Source organism: Aythya ferina (genome assembly GCF_964211825.1).
Source record: "Aythya ferina genome assembly, chromosome: 3".
Lineage (NCBI taxonomy): Eukaryota > Metazoa > Chordata > Aves > Anseriformes > Anatidae > Aythya > Aythya ferina.
This window is the reverse complement of record NC_140298.1, coordinates 110,363,717-110,380,601: the sequence shown is the minus strand read 5'-3', so window position 1 is coordinate 110,380,601 and position 16,885 is coordinate 110,363,717. Positions and strand designations below refer to the sequence as shown.

The 16,885-nt window shown below is 38.5% G+C and overlaps 1 protein-coding gene across 2 annotated transcripts in view; it reads left to right on the top strand.

The window, feature by feature from the left end:
- Positions 1-16,885, top strand: part of LDAH (lipid droplet associated hydrolase) — a 117,169-nt gene that overhangs the window by 17,527 nt on the left and 82,757 nt on the right. The gene's annotated exons all lie outside the window — the stretch shown is intronic.

Genomic DNA, 16,885 nt, shown 5'->3' with positions numbered 1-16,885 from the left:
TGATTAGTTTCTTACTGTCTGGTGTTCCCACCGAGAGCTAAAAGCTTTCCTTCTAAAGAAAAGAGATTTGTACCTCCAGAAGCTGGCCTTAAGAAGCCCAAACAAAAGAAGAACACCTAATACTGTGAAATGCATTTAAAACTGACTTTTTGAGGTATTACCCCCAACATATGAAATATACAAAGCTTTCTATTAGAACTGTGTATACTTTCGCTCCAGTATCCATACCTGCCACCTGCAGTTCATTTTAGGATATGATGAGCTGGGTGGCCTGAATGTCACTGAAGAAGGAACTCTGAAAAGCCACCAAAGCAGGCAGAACATTTAAGCTGGCTTCTAACTTCCTTGATTTGCAAGTCTCCTCAAGGCATTTTGAGTGTTATGGTGAATGTTTTGGCCAGGATTACGCTGTTCTGGAGGATGCTTCTCTTGGTTAACCCATGTGGTAGTACTGTTTATTCTTCTGGTTCCTCATTTTTTCCTGCTTTTTCCCCACCTGGAGTTGGTTGAAGATACTAGTTGCATCATTTCATAGGATACTGTAAGACTTTTTCAGGCAGAGACAATTATATTGCATGTATGTGTGATTCTTCCTTAGCAGAAAGTACTGAAATAGGACTGGCAGCAGTAAATTAAGGAAAAGTTTTAGGAAATAAATTACCTTACATTGTTGCATTGTATTGATGAGAACAATGTTTCTCTCTCTACTTTTGCTTTGTTTATTCGCTAATAATATGTAAATAATAAATGTTTCTTAAAGTTTCTGACTAGGATGTTTGACTTTTTTTCACCTCTTCATATCTTTGTTGCCCTGTAAAAGAAATGCTTAATTTGCTGTCTTTCTTTTGGGAAAAAGTCATATCCTATCTGACATACCTCACCTGTAAAAGTGAAGCGTGTCTGGTAATGTGTTATTGCTGGTTGATACTTAATTTGGAAACTGGGTCAAGAGAGAGGATTATTTTTAAGGCATTTGCCTCAAATGACTTGGTTTAAACTCTTTTCTTACGTGTGTTACTGTAAGATGAGTGTAACATCACTTACAGTTGCAGTTCCTCCTTGGAAGAACAAACTAAAACTTGCTTTTACCTTGGAAATGTAGTGAGGGCAAAACCATGATGATGCTATCTTCATTTTGGCTACCTAAACTCAAGTCAATCAAGTCACCCAAGCTCCTTGCTGTGACTGCCAGGGAGCTGGCTAGGAACAGGCATAACATAATGCCTTTTTGCTTCGCATAAATCTTTTTTTTTTCCTGGTTTGATACATGCCTCACTTCTGGCCTTCAAGGAGAATTCTGTCTGCCAACACAAAACACAGCTCTAGGGGAGATCCGGACATTTGGGTCATCTGGCAACATATTTGTATACCTAAACAGGATTAGATAGCATTCCCCTCGTGGTTTTGTAGCTGTCTGAGTATGAAATGTAGAGCCTTGCTGGGGTCCAACAATTTTCACACTTGAAAGGCATGTTTCCTGGGCTGAGATCCCTTATGGGATGAAATAACGAAGGGCAAAAGGACAGCTTGGTACAGGTCAATGAAAAAAATACCCAGACAAGGGCAGCTCTCCCTCAGACAGGGAAGCATGCGCAGCCAAGTGCTCAGTGATCCGAAGGGAGCATGGTAAGCCCTACTGTGGGTGGTGTATTATTCTGTGTGTTACTGATCTGGTACATGCTTTCCGGTGTTAATGAAATCCATGCCTGTGATTTTGTTTACACACAGCCCAAACAGGGCACGAGGGAGGCAAGTATAGAAGAGAAAGATGATAAAATTCTCAGCTTCTGCTGGGATTGCAAGACACTTGAGAATAAATCCTATATCCTCAATTTGTGAGTCAGATTCCTTCCTGACGGGGAGGATTTCTCTCTGCCCTGACTTATTTTCTGAAATGGGTTGAGGGAGTTGGCTCCAAAACATTCTCGTATTCTGAAGCCAGTGGTAAAATTCCCATCGACTTCAAACAAGGCAGAAGTCTGCCTCCTGTGGACTGACAGCTCTCTGTGCTTGAAGCAGTGGAAATGCAAAACGTTCAGTGGAGTTGAGTCTCATTTAACAGCAGGCTAATGCTTTTACATATGGTGGTCTGTGTACACTTACTTGAGTAAATAATATGTTGAAATGTTTAATGTGAACTTTCTTGTTTCATAACACTTTTCCTTGTGTAAGCAAAACCACTGTATAGGAATATGTATTTATTGAAGTAATTACTGTGTAGAAGGCCCAATTTGTTCTCTTGTCCTCAGTCAATAATATATGTGTGCTTGTTTACAGTTCTTAATATGAATTCTTTTCTATTAAAATCAATGAAAATTTACTCAGAATAAAATTAAATGTATGCACGATCAGGTTCCCAGTTTTCTGGAAATGTAGGCGTTATGGGAAAGGATGGGAATTATTTTTTTTTCCTCTTGTGTTATAAAGGTCTGTTTTTTCCTTTTGCAGTGTTTGTTTAGTGTAAAATTAGCAGTGAAGTATAAAATCTACTGCAGTAATATTTAACATTGCTTGGGTTCATTGGAAACCAGGATCCACAGAGTGTAATGGAATATTTTTTTTACTGTTTTAAGAGTATCTGTCTATTTGTGTCTGTGTACTTATGAAACATTTAACTTTGTAAATAAATACAGTACAAATATTAAAACCACTGTGCTGTTCAGCTTCATCTTCATAAAGTTTTTCTCCTGCATTTCATTGCAGGAGTGCATTGCAATATCTTCATTCCCAGCATCATTTTTGTTACCATTGCTGTAAACTAGGCAACTTTGTTATTTGCTATTTTGTACTCAGGAAGATTAGTTCATGGTTGATAATGTATAATAAAAATATTTTTTTTTGTGGTGAAGCATGCTACATAAGTTTTGTTCATTAATATGCAGAAACATTGGAATTTGCTGCTTTGGCAATCATGCAGAGCATTCCCTATGCCTGCCAACTTTCTTGATCTGCCTGCTTGCAGTCAGATTGCTGCTGGGATATTGGATCATCATATTGTTTTACCAACTTATGCAGTGACTTGGTGGTGTTTAAGTCCTTATAGGCTTTAAACAGATGCTTTCTTCAAAGTATAAAGATTTAATCTCCTGAGATAATCCTCCCAGTCAAGAGTTGCTTATGGTTTTCTGCACAACAGATGGCTGAGACTTGGATTCTGATCTTCTCTTAGGAGTAGCTACATGTACTTCCACAAGACTGCTGTCACTTCAAGACTACTTAGCTGTTTTTCAGTAGTGAAAATAGTACAATTTTTCTAGATTATGACAAGTCTTTAATGTGTTCTCCCTTGAAGTGAGACTTCCTGTTAGCTTTAAAGACTTTGAAGTTCTATTTTTGACTATACTGCAAGGACTCTGAAAAGTCTTCAATACTTTGGCTTTGTCTTTGTGTGCTGCTTTGATATTTCAAAATTATCTCTCAACATTTTCATAAGAAAAGTTTATTAAGGTTCAGTATATAATAATACTTTGCATTAAAACTAATTGTATAGCCTAAAGGCTTAATTACTTTGTATTTTGACTTTTTTGTTTGTTTGTTGGTTTTTCCCTTTGCTATTGTAAAGTTGTTAATCGTTCTGTCTGCTGAGCAATCACTGGGATGAATAGTTTTTCAGAGGTCTATCAAAGGAGCTACTGTTACCACTGAGACCAAGGGCTTTGCTTATCATTTAGTAATAATAATAATAATAAAAAAAAGTTCCTGGCTCTACAAACTATGTAAAGCGTATTTATTCCAATTCTCTTCAATTGGATTTTTAGGATATGCTTTAATTTAAACAAAATCAGGGGGCTTTTAATGGGCCTCTTAGTGTGTGATCTGTTTGTTGTAACCATTTGTCAGCAAGAACTGCACGAGATCTTGTAAGGACTCCCAGTACTAGTGGATTCAGTTGCAGCATATAGCTTCTGGCAGCTGTGGGGTCTATGTAATTTAGAATCTGGTACGTGAACCTTGGTACTTAATCCGCAATTAAACCAGTAAAAGGCAAAAAAAAAAAAAAAAAGCAAAACTGTTGGTGAAGCGAAATCAGCTTTTGGAGTGAGACCACTGAGTCATTCAAGGGAGGCACTTGCCTCCTCTGCCCATTTTGCACATCAGGCAGTGTCCCAGGCCATGGCAGCATTCAGCACTTGTGTGGGAGGAGAGGGAAATGCTGCTGGCAGTGAACAGGCAGATGAGGAAAGATGATTTTGTACCTGCTGGGCAAGGGCACTTCGAGGTTCTGGCTCCTGTTCTAGTGCTGCATACACTCTGCACTCACAGTCACTGAATGTACTCCAGCAGCAACTTAATGAACAAAATCAAGAACCTGTTCTGTTTGTATCAAGCAGTAAAAGGTTATTTTTTGACTGAATAGTGCCAGGGCACCTGCAATCAAACTATCTGTCCAGCCTCACTTTGCCTTGTACCTTTGCAGTTTTATCGCTATAAAGCTGTTTATGAGAGCTGTCACTTTTAATTTTTTTTTTTTGAAGAGTCAGTCTGAGACAATGTTACCTAGCTCAAAAAGGGACTCTTTTCTCTAGCTTAATACTAAGCACCTACTTAAGAGGAATTAATGTTCCTCATTTTATCTTAAGTGCTTTGTGTAAGTAGCAGCTAGGGCTGGGCACTGCTAGGACTTTCTACCTGCAGAGGGATCCACTTGCTCGGGTGTTGTGGAGTCTCCTGGCTGTGGAGATGGTCAAAACCCAGCTGCGCATGTTCCTGGGTGACTGTCTCCAGCTGACCCCACATGAGCCAGAGGGACAGACTGAATGATCTCAAGAGGCCCCAGCCAGCCTCAGTGAGTATTCAAATCTGGCTCAAGGACTGGTCATCCAGGCTTCCTGTCCAGGTGTGGATTGGGATCTTTATGTATTTTTTGGAGGGGGGTGCACCCAAAAGGTAGTAAACCTAAACATATGGATATTCTTAGTTAAATAGGTGATTGGAATTGGCCACTTTTCCAAAAACTGTAATTTCAGCTGCCTGCTTCTTGCCTTCACAGCCATACTGTACAGTAAGTGCCGTAACACTGAAATCTGTTTGTTGGGTGCTTGGTACCAAATGGAATTAAAAATTGCTAAGGAGTGAAAAGTGGTGCTTAAACACAGTATGGAAAGGGTATGCCAGAAGAGGGAGCTGTTCTAAAGATTAGAAAAAAAATACAGCATTTCTTGGAAAGCTTTTTGCTCTAATAGCCAGCTATACCATACACTAGCAGGCTTCAGGCTATCATCTGAATACATATGTAGGCACTGACTGTTTATCCACAATCTGCATTGCAAAAAAAAAAAAAAAAAAAAAATAGTTTTATAGAACCATTCATGGGGCAGTGATTAATGGTTCTGGTGGTTGTTGAAGGTCATAAAAATGCCTTTAACTTGTGTTATGGGGAGCAAAATAAAGGAAGTCCACTTAGAGCAGAGAATGCAAGGACTGGAATGTTGGGGCTTTTGTTCCCAGCCTTGCCACTGGGTTGCTTTTCAATAGATGCTTCAGTCATCCTCACAAATTGTGTAGCAAACCACCAAACAAATCTTCATTCCCATTTGCAAAATTTATCTATCACCAGAGTCTCTAAGACAGCATTCAGTAACAGTCAGCTAACAATGTGTAAATAAATTACCAATAAAAGCACAACTGGATAGAGTGAGACGACAAATACTTCCTCTCCTAGAATGTTTAACTCTGGGCAGCTCCACTCTTTCTGGTTTTGTGAAATACTTGCACCAGGACGTGTATCATCTTCTGTTTGTACAGCACTGCATACCCAAAGGACATTAGGGAAAATAACTTGTCACACTTAAATACTTCAGCTCTTTATTATGTTAAAAAAAAAAAAATAATGTTGATTTCACTTGCAATTTAGGTGGCTTAAATTAAGTAATTCTTTTAAATGCAATGGTAATTTTTAGATGAAAGTCATAGTTTAACGGCTCTCCTGCTAATATTAAGGAAAAAAAAAAAACTGCATGTGATACCTGTTTACAGGCTTAGTTTTGATGATCTGAAGCTAACAACTTTTTTGTGTGCATATATTTATATTCACAAACTGTTTTCTGTGTGGCTGTATATTTTCCATCATGTTAACACTGCCCTTTCCATTTATCTTCTTACCTCCCCTAGTTTCAAATAAAAGGAGTTGCATGCGTTCTGCTAGCTGTGCTTATTCCCACCAGACTTTCCCAAGTAGAGCAGTGCTGCTGTTGTCAATTCTCAGCTGAACAAATGAAGCAGAGAAAAACTGAAAAACAAAGACAATGTTATTGATGGTATGGTACACCTCATGCAGAGAATCAACCGGAGAACCTTGTTCTGTTGGACTCTTGGTCCCTGTCACCAAGGAGGACTTAGCGGAGGACTTAGCAGAGGACTTGAGCTAGCCACTTGCTCCTTTGAATGTACTCCTTGCCTCCTGAACTGCTCCACAGGATAGCTCGGGGAAAGCCAGCTGGTATTCCTAAAGCTCTCAATAATGTATTTTTTCTTGTATCCCACCTGTCTGTGTACTGACCTCGTGTAATCAATGTCAGGTAATCAGAGCTTTCCTGGAAAGTGTCTGCTGTTCCTTGCTTTATTGAAAGTGGGACTTATTTGAGCCTCCCTTTGGAGACTGGGAGGCGGACCTGGGGTATTCATCGAGCTCTTGCCTTCAACCATCAATCCCTTGTCTTAAGGCCACAAAGCAGGCTTTGCTGAGTCTAAAGTATAACACAAGTTAGAAAATGTTTAGTATATATATATTAAGACCCATCAGGAACTGGAAGATCTAAGAGGTTAATGTTTGGAGCACTTAAAACAAACTTTGTAAGGCCATAATTTCACAACGCAAAATGTTTGTCAACAATAGTGGCATAAGGTATTCCTGTTCCCACCACACTGTGCCACTCCGCCCCTTGGTTAGGCCAGAACAATAGTTTACGAGGTCATGCTGTGAGTTAAGTACATACATACATTTATTTCTGGGGTCGATTTTAAGCTGGAGCCGTTCCCTGTTTGGGTTCACAGCACGGCCCTGCAGTGGTGCCAGTGTAAGTCGGAGGCTGGTGAGCCGTGGTAGGGGGGTGGGAAGGGCAGTCCGGGAGCAAGGGATGGGGTTCCTTCAGTGGACTCCTTGCAGAACTTCCCTTAGTTGGGTTGTGGTGTCAGTCCTCACCACGTAGAACGTGTATGTGGGTTCACGTGCTCTGTCTTGAGGCTTTTCTGGAGGAGTTGGTGCCCCAGGGGTCACACCAGGCAGTAGTGACTCGCTGTGAATGCCTCTGCTGCTGTTCACACTGAAGCTCCAGATGAAGCTGTCAACTCTTGATGTTTGACCCTGAGTTTGCAGATTTTAATGTGGAGAATTTAGATTTTTAGGTTGATTTGATTATTTTTCTTTTTCCTGAAGAAAAATTGACAGTGGAAAAGGAGCTTTCTTACTCTCTAGTAGCTGGTATATGCAATGCAACAGAAGTCAATGCAAACAAGTTACACTCTAAAGTCTATGTCGCATAACAATCTAGATAGATGGGTTTATATAGGACAAGATAATGCGTTTTCTCCTTCCTCTTGACTACAAGTTGTCCTATCAGAAGATAAGGTAACAAGAATATAGATTTCTATTTCAGTGAGAAATACAGCAGAACACTTTTGATGCACATACTTGCATGCAGCTGCCACTGCTCAGGGATGGGCAGTGCATCAGTCACTGAGTGGTGAGCAATTGCATTGTGCATCACTTGCTTTGTATATTCTCTTATCGTTATTATTTTTATTACCCCTTCTTTTTCTGTCCTATTACACTGCCTTTATCTCCACCCATGAGTTTTACCTTTTCTCTAGTCCTCTTCCCCCATCCCACTGGGGAGAAGCGAGCAAACAGCTGCATGGTGCTGAGCTGCTTGCCGGGTTACACCACAACAGCCTGTTTATTATTTCTATTTTCTCATTTATAAAATGGGAGTAATGAAATCTTCCTGGGTCAAGTTCTTGAGGACTTGTCAATGAGATGTGCTGTCTGGACTCAGACAAAAGCTCTTTGAGGGCTTTCCCCTTTATTTCATGGGGATAAATAGTTTGACAGAGAAGAAAACTCTTCTCTGTGGGTAACACTAATTTTTATGTACCTGTCTGGTTTCTGCTTTCTAACTCCAATAAAACTTTGAACACATCAGCTGATTTTCCCCAAATCTTTTGGAGCAATAGGGGACTCAAAGATATTGAGAAGATAAGAATTTGGATAGAGAACATACAGACTGGTAAAGTAGCCGCTGAAGGAATGGTGTGCTCTATCCTATTAGATATCCTGTATTAGATTTAAGAAAATTCAATTCTTAGGACGCTGCACTCCATTATTTTTTCTGCTTATGGACTACTTGTTTGTGAGTAATATTTTAAAATATGCTGACAGTTGTGCTTTGTTTACTGGGTCAGCCCACCAGTTTCCATTGTCTTTAGAAAAGAAAAAAAAAATGTATCTTTCATTAAAAATAAAAACTTCCTCATGCAAAGAGGAGTCTGTATGTCAGATCTAGGCTTGAAATATGCCACTTTTGTTGAATTTCCCAGTGCTCCAGCAGTACCTCTGATGGGGGCTTGGCACATTTAAGCTTGTTAAGTTGGAGGAGGCAGAGTAATGACAGGATGGTTGAAACTCCAACTATGCTTGACAGCATTTCCCTCTCCTAAATCTGGGTGGCAGATGTGACTTACTGAAGTGGCTTGCCGAAATTTCTCTATCTGTAGTCTTCTCTCCATGTCCTCTCCCTGTTAATGAGGCGTTGTTTTCAGCATGGATTCTTTCTGCCTGCCTGGCCGCAAAGCATAATCAGGAGAGGAAGTAATCCCTCTCCTGCAATGTGCAGAAGCTTGGCTTGAGTTATGGAAATATTGTGTTCTAGGGTATTTTGCTTGGTTTGACCATTTAAAGAAGTGTATTTTTTGTTCTATGATGTCTGAGGCAGAGGGGAAGAAGAAAGTACCTCCCAGAGGACCCACCTATGATGGAAATCCAGTTTAGCCATGCGCATCATGTACAAATAATGCAATTAAAATGTGTATAATATACTTCCTTCTTTCCTGGCATCTACTTCTAGAAGTGCCAGAGCTGATATGGATTTCCACTGATAATAAATATTTTGAAGTAGTGTTCTCTTAAAAATCATGAAAAATAAATGCCTCCTTTCAGACTCTAGGTAACATGTGGCCCTATTTCTATAGAACACGTGGTTCTGTATAGTAACTCCAATGGACCACTGAAACAAAATAAATTTCACCCATTATGTTCAGTATCTAGATTATGAAAACAATAGAGCCAAACATTCAGTAAGTCATCACTCTTGGTCCATTGTTTTTCTGCTGTGAGCATGATGGAGGATTATGATCATTGTCCTGATTTCCATTTTTGAGATGAAATCCTGTTTTTTTATTGATGGATCTAAAAGCTCCCATGAGAATAAATAAATATTTAGTAAGATGTACTTATATAGCGCCTTTCCACCTGTAGATCTCTTATATCCATTATTAAAGCCTTCTCTTATGGGATAGAAACTCTTCATGGTAGCTCTTAAATAGCTTGTCCACAGTGACTTGTGTTTATGAAGGAGGAAAGTGTTTGAAACATTTGAGTTGAACTTCATGGAAAATCTCAGGACTGGTACAAATATCCTTACTACATGGTCTTTTTCCTCAGTCTTGGGTTTTCTTCTTGGTTTATCATGCGCAGAACAGGTTATTGTTTTCTCTTACTTTTCTGAACACTAATAGCAGATACAAGTACAAAATCACTTTAGACAGTTCCTTTCGAATGCTGCATTCCCTTGATGTTCTTAACCCACAAAAAGAAATCTTTTCTTTCCACAAAAATTGCAGCAATGTATTTTCAGACATTTTTCTAACATCTCCTGTCTTCATGTTCTCCATAGCTATTTGTTACCTGTTTATAAAATACTTTATTCTGAAATCTGTCTTAAGAAAGAAAGAAAAATAAATGACCTTGAAGGTCTCAAGCTTACACTTTTTTTTCTTTTTTCTTTTTTTGTAACTCTGACCAGCATTACAGCATAGACAGATCTCTGATACAAATTTGAAAATTTAATTTCTGGTGCTTTTTGAATTTATTGTTTGCTTTCTCCTTGTATCTCATTCAAAATTGATAAAATCTGCAGAGCTATTTATCTGCACAAAACAAATAATTTGTGGTTATCTTGTTTTTGAATTGTTTATTTTCGTCTTTGTCTTCTTCCTGCTGATGTTGTCTCATCAGGGTTGTGTTATTCAAATGTTTCGTAGGCTTTATTGTGAACCCATTTGACACCAAGTCTCATGTTCCTCTTCTGCCCATGTCCTTTGTTCTCCTTTGTTTCTTTCAGAAGGAGATTAGTTTTCTGCTGGTCCAGTTCTGCTTCAGTCCCTGAAGTCAACTGGACAATTCCCACTGGGAAGTTGAGACCCAAGGTAGAGGTCACTGCAGGATGGGCTGCAGCATAGATTGGGTCAGGCAGACCAACAGCCTGTGGGTTTTAAAGTAGTAAAATCTGTCTTCATCTGCCAAAACAGATGTGCAGGAGACTGCATGTGCAGGTGTGTACCAGGAGATCTAATTAAAAGTGCTAATTTTTAATCTAATATGCAGAAAATGGAACAAAAAATAGTAATTGTGAGCTTTAGTAAATTCTGTTTTATCACTTTAAAAAATAGAGTGGAAAATTCACTATTCCATTGTGAACTCATGTTTTTCAGTTTCATACTTAAATCCTTAACTCCCTTTCAAGAATCATTTGTTTACAGGCATACTGAAAGAATTGATAACTTTTTTTTTTTTTGTATATATATTTCTGTATGTGTCTTAGCTAGTTGAAACATTGAAGTCACCAGATGTATGTCAATATTTACCTTTATAACTGTATTACACCCCTGCAATATCACTTGCAGACAAAATCCAGTAGATTTCCATTGCCAAAATCAGGATTTCAGACTTGTTTTCATATCTGTCTGGATAGATGCTTTTAATCATTACTGTGAAAAAAGAAAGGCAGAAAAAACAAAAACAAAAACAACAACAACAACAACAACAACAAAAAACCTGTTCTATCATAGTTTCTTGGGAATATTTTTTTTCACAAGCATCACGCACAATTGTCACTTAGGGAAAAACAACGTTGTTAGTTTAATTTAGGTTTATTAGGCTGTCCATGGGACTTCTTCAGAGGTGAATGAGCCCACATTTGTCATAAAGGTAGAACAGCATTAGAGAACAGCAAGGCAGGTGTATTTGCTCTGTGAAATGCACATACAGAATGTGTATTATAAAATCTTAAATGTAAGTTTTATAGCTGTATGAGGCTAAAAACTATATATATTTTCCCATATATATGTATATATATGTAGGAGAAACAAATATATACATATATATGTATAGGAGGAAAATATGAAATGAAAAACTTCTGAAAAACTTGAAAAACTTCTGTAATAAGCAGTTACAGGCACCTGGCTGAGTCCTGAGATTCCCTGTTTACACAACCGAAGCATTGAGGTGCTTTCCAGCCAAACTCATGGTTCCAGAGCTAGAGAGGATCAAACAAGAGTTTTCACGTGTTTCGGCATACCGTCTTTGTTATTATTTGCTCTTTGGCTGAGGTTGCTCCGCTCGCACACACTCTAAACAGAATACAGAGCTAAGAATTTCGGTCCCCTCGATGTGCAAACAGGTGAAAGTTTAATTGACGTGAGTTTGTGATGGCCATTCAGATGTTATTTGACAGGCGTTATTTGAAATTCCTTGACCCTGCACAGCCAAGAAACCTGTGTGTTTCCTTTTAAGGCCTGATCGTCAGCTGTGGTGTCAGTTTCTGCAGTTTTTTCCCAAGTGTGAGAACATCATTGTATTTTTTTTTTACATGCTCCATTTAAATCCTCCTGACATCTGCGTGGGCTGCTTTCCATTCATTAACATAGGGGAGCTGCATCTTCTTCCATGGTGGCTGGTCAGACGCCAAAGACAGATTAAGTTTCCTTGAGCGAGGAACTTGTCATGTCGATCCTTCGGGCCGGAGCTGGGAGCTTTGGCAGCTCTGCAAAGAGGCAGTTGGAATCTTTGCCACAAAAATGATTTTTGTGTGGTCCTGCTGTGCGCCCCTGGATTTCCAGCATGATTTATGGCTGCTCATTTAAAAAAACAAACAAAAAAAAGTCTGCATTTGGTTTTGTTGCAAGAGATTATCGTGTAAATACTGTGGTATACATACTTAATTCCGAAACTGTGGATTATTTCTAAAATTAAACTCATGATAATTGCTGGCATGTTTTCCAGTTCCTCAAAGTTCTCAGTAAACCCACTGCTGGCTCTGTATTTCCCTTCTTCTATTCATGTAGCTGCTTCTATTCTTTATGGTCCTGCTGAGGTCCCAAAGGAAACAGAAAGCAACTGCTATGAAAAGTGCACGAAGCACCACAGCCCGCTGCCAGCTACTGCTCCTGCAGATGGGCAGGCTTTGGGAGACGTGGCTGGAAGCATCGAGGACAGTGCACAGAGCACAAAAAGCTTGGTTCAAAAACAAGGTGCAAGAAACCCCACAGCTGTTTGGGATGATTTAGCTACACATAAATTTCTTCTCTTTCACTCCCCACTCCCCTTGGCATTTACTAGAGGCTAAAATAAATCTTTTTGGGGTTAGGTATCCTTTCCAAAACTGCTAGGAATTACTTTCGTTTTGTCTTTTGGTCGCTCTTCATTTGACTGACCTGTGTATATTTTTGAGCTACCCCTTTCAGGACAGAAGGCTTTTCCTGTATGTTTTGGTGTATATCTTTATACCTAACCTGAAATGTTTCACAATTGTGGAATTCTTTGTATATTCCTCAGTAAATTCAGGAATTATTTTTGCATATGTTTGTCTAATACTAGTGCTCTATTGATTAAAGTTTACATTTTACATTAATATTTGACTGTTGCAGAAGAATTTGGTATTCTTGACAATTTGTAAGAGTCAAAAGTTGTCATTGCTTGTGGGGATTAGGTATGGCCTGTGACTTTTTAAATAATCCTTATGTATTTGTTGTTTTGCATCCAGATTTAAGGGGTAGATTGAGTTGCACTGATAGCATATGTACCTAGGTTTAAACCTCCTGAATCCAGGTAATTTCTTTCTTGGAATTCCAGCATCTCAAGCATAAGTGCATATTTCCTCTTAAGACAGACTAAGGTTGTCTTTTTGACACTTCACAGAGGAAATAATGTGAAATCGGGATAAAAGTGATTATCACTGTTATCATGGGGCAGATACTTAGCTTGTATAAGTTGTTGTCTCTTGTTGAGTTGTTGCTGGTATTTAAAATCTTAATGGAACAGCACTAAAAAGAAAGTATTTGAAAATAAAAGTCAGGCAAATGCATGTTTATGAGTAATTTTCACATTCTTATCTGTTTGGGTGGTTAAAGAGTACCTCCCTGTTCTTGAAAACCTGTATCTGCAGTATGTGTAAGTGGAAAGAGAACATTTACGTCTCCATGTAGCTCAGAGTTGCACCCCTGCAAATTCTTTCAGGCTTCCCAGTTTTGCTTTAGCAGTATGTGGAACATGTCAGGAAAGCAAGGAGATTTCATCTTCAGATTAAAAATGGAAAGACTTTGGGTTTTATGTGGAACAGCTGGATGAAATGACTCGTGTTACAGAAAGGAACAGAGAAGGTCCTTGCTTATTGACATTTGTGAGTACACCGAATAAAGTGATCCAACTGCGCTCCAGTTCACTCCAAATTGTCCATGTAACATATTCTTCTCATGAAATGCTTAGAAATCTTTTGCAAATCAAGCTAATCCACAGTGTCTTAGAGTTTTGTGTCTTTTTCTTTTATGGCCACCACTTAAAGCTATTGTTTGAAAAAATTTCTGAAACAACATAAACACAGTTTAAAATTAAGCACAGTTGAGAGTAACTGCTTAAGATGTGCTTCTTGGTTCAGATGACTGCAACTTGAGATTTGCTGGCATGCAAGAATGATTCAGGTGCCCTGAGGTGTCTGAGGATTGATGTGCTATTCAAATAACTGGAGTAACCTTCAAATCAGGGAGGTTAACATTGCATTTACTTATGGTTTCTATTTTTTGACACTTTGGGACTGAGTGAAAGAACATAGGCAGGTTTGTTCTGATGTATTGGGAAGTCCTTAAAATGCACAAATGAGCACTGCGTTACCTCCATGCCTGTGTGATGAACCTGGTTGTTCCTTTTATTTAAAATAAAATAAAATTAATTGAACAACACTTTGACTGCAGTAGACAAGCCCAAACTATTGTTGATCACAGATTGATGTGCATATTAAGCCCCAGATATTTCCATTAGCTATTACTGTAACTCTGTTGTATAGAAAAAAAAAATCTTTATCCATTTAGGTTTTTTTGCTCTCTCCCCTTAAAGTCTGTTGACAGATAGAAGCTAAAGTTAAAACTGTATGAAATAGCTGACTTTGCAGAGATGCAAGTTTGATCTATAATTGGAGGTTAACATTCTCCACTTACCAGTTCTGTGTACACAGGCTTTTCAAGAGCCGGGACTACAGCTCTGCTTTTACTTAAGTCAGTGAAAATCTGGAGTAACTCCATTGAAACTGAAAGTTCAATAAAGAACGAATTTATAGCTGCTTTACACATGGTGATTTCTCTATAGAAAGCTTTGCTGTTAAAATCTTTGTTGTTGATTTGCCTTTCCATTTGTGCCAGCGGTTCTCATTCATACCCCTTCAAGGCATTTTAAAGTATCAGTAGCAGATCTAACAGCTCACCCCACAGAATGTCTTTTACCATGAGCAGGTGTGTGCAGAGAGTGAGGGAAAGGGGTTACTTTTGCATTTATGGATCTTCTCCTTTACCTGTCTAACATATACATGCCATTTATCACAGAATAAAAATCCTGTTTTCTCCAAGAAAAGTAGTACTGCGCTTCGAGCTTTGCATAGTGTTTGATCCAAAGCCTCCCTTGGTGGTTCATGAGCGCTTCGTACTTCCCTGTTCTTCAGCTGATGGCTGAATCATGAGAGTCCTTACATCCTTACATGTTAGGTTCACCTAGCTGAGGATGAGAAGGACATTTGAAAGACAGCTGTTTTTATTTTCCTGCCTTTCATTGTTTTGCATTTTTAAAGGAGAGAATAATTGAAATGGATACTCAGAAAAATATGTAAGGCTAGTTTTAAGATTAACATGATTCCTTGATCCCAAACTACCTAATTCCATTATATTGCAGGACTGAGTATAGTGCTGAAACTTAATGACTATTTATACTGCAAAAAATGCACTTTATTTTGGGTTGCTGCTACTTTCATCTTCAGCCTTCCTGAATGACAAGTTTCCTCTATATAACTTCAACCCAAGAAGCTTGACAAATGATGTCTAGATTTAATCTTGTTATCTCTGGGGGTCCATCTCTGATACACTTTTGAAGTATAAAAATGAAAAAAAAAAAAAATAGATGTACATTTTTATTGGTTAAATAAAATGAGGTCGTAGGAGGGTGTGAAATGTAAAGGTTTGTATGTGTGACCCCTGGGAATTTTAAATGGATTTTCTGGAAATCAGCCTGCAAAAATTTCCTTGTGCATTCTTGAGTTTGTGTATACAACAGCTTATTTTAATTCTCCTTTAATTTCAAGCTTAAAAAGAGATGCTTATAAGTACAAAATAACTAACACTACTCTGTTTTTTTCCCATTTTCAAAATCTATGTATTCCAGTAAAAATAGTATTGTTTTAAGATCAGATTGTTTTTAAGGCTTAAAAAACATCAGAAGCTGAGTCTATTACATATAAGTGATGGATGAAGCATGTGTAATACCTTACCTAGAGTGGAAGGTTTCTATGTTCTGCCCTTGTATTATCACTGGTGTGAGCAAGGGGCTCACCAGCTTCTGAGCATGTCTGTGCCAGAGGTGGCAGCAGGTGCCTGCTGTACTGCGTCTCTGTGGCCAGGAGACACTCCTCTGGAAACCCTACAGTGAGGGAAAGCCTCTTTGGAGATCAATGAGCTCACTGTGTGTTACCTGAAGAGCAAAAGGGTTAAAGTAAAAGAACCCAAAATGCCCACTGTATAAAGGGAAGAAGTGAAATAAACCCAGATTTTACCGCCGCCTGCCATTTCTACAAGAGCTCATTTGATGTCAGCTCCAACTCCCCTCCTTCTCTGCCCTTGTCAGTACTTACACTGGCTCAGCCTGTTATTACAGTCAGACTTTTACAAAGAAATTTAAAAAAATTTAGTGTTGTTCTTTTTTCCCTTCATATTCTTGCAATAATACATCTGTGTTATTTTGGGATGTCTTTGTCTTAAAAACTGAATGCCTTTTTACACAATACTGCTCTTGCCTCCTCCTGCTGTTGATGATATCCAAACTAAGAATTGTTTGGTATGCAAGTGAAGGGCATGCAATTGAGCAATCCTAGTTACAATGGCAGGCTTTGCTGATGTCTAAATGATAATAAGAAACCAGTGGGGTCTACCCTGGAAAAGGAAATAAATAGAGAGAAATTATATGTTTTTATATATGTGTGGAATTTTTATGCTTCCTGGGGGAATGGGGAAGCAAGGCTCATTTCATTTTCATATGGATTTATTCTCAACTTAAGCCCCTTGACACTTTGTCACTGCGCATATACAAAAGAAAAACAAACAAACAAAAATGTGAGGGGTAAAGATTAAAGGTTTGTATGGAAATCTTGAAATCTTGACCGAATATTGGATTGTCTGTAAATAGCATACCTGTTTTCAACTGATAACAGAGAGATATTCCATGTTCTGAGTGACAGATACCTGGATCAAGTGATACACACATTAATGTCTGTCACATTTTTGTAAGATCTTGGTATTTCTTTATATTTGCCTGATTTTCATGTCTTGATGGGGGAGATAAGCAAGCTGCTTGAACTTT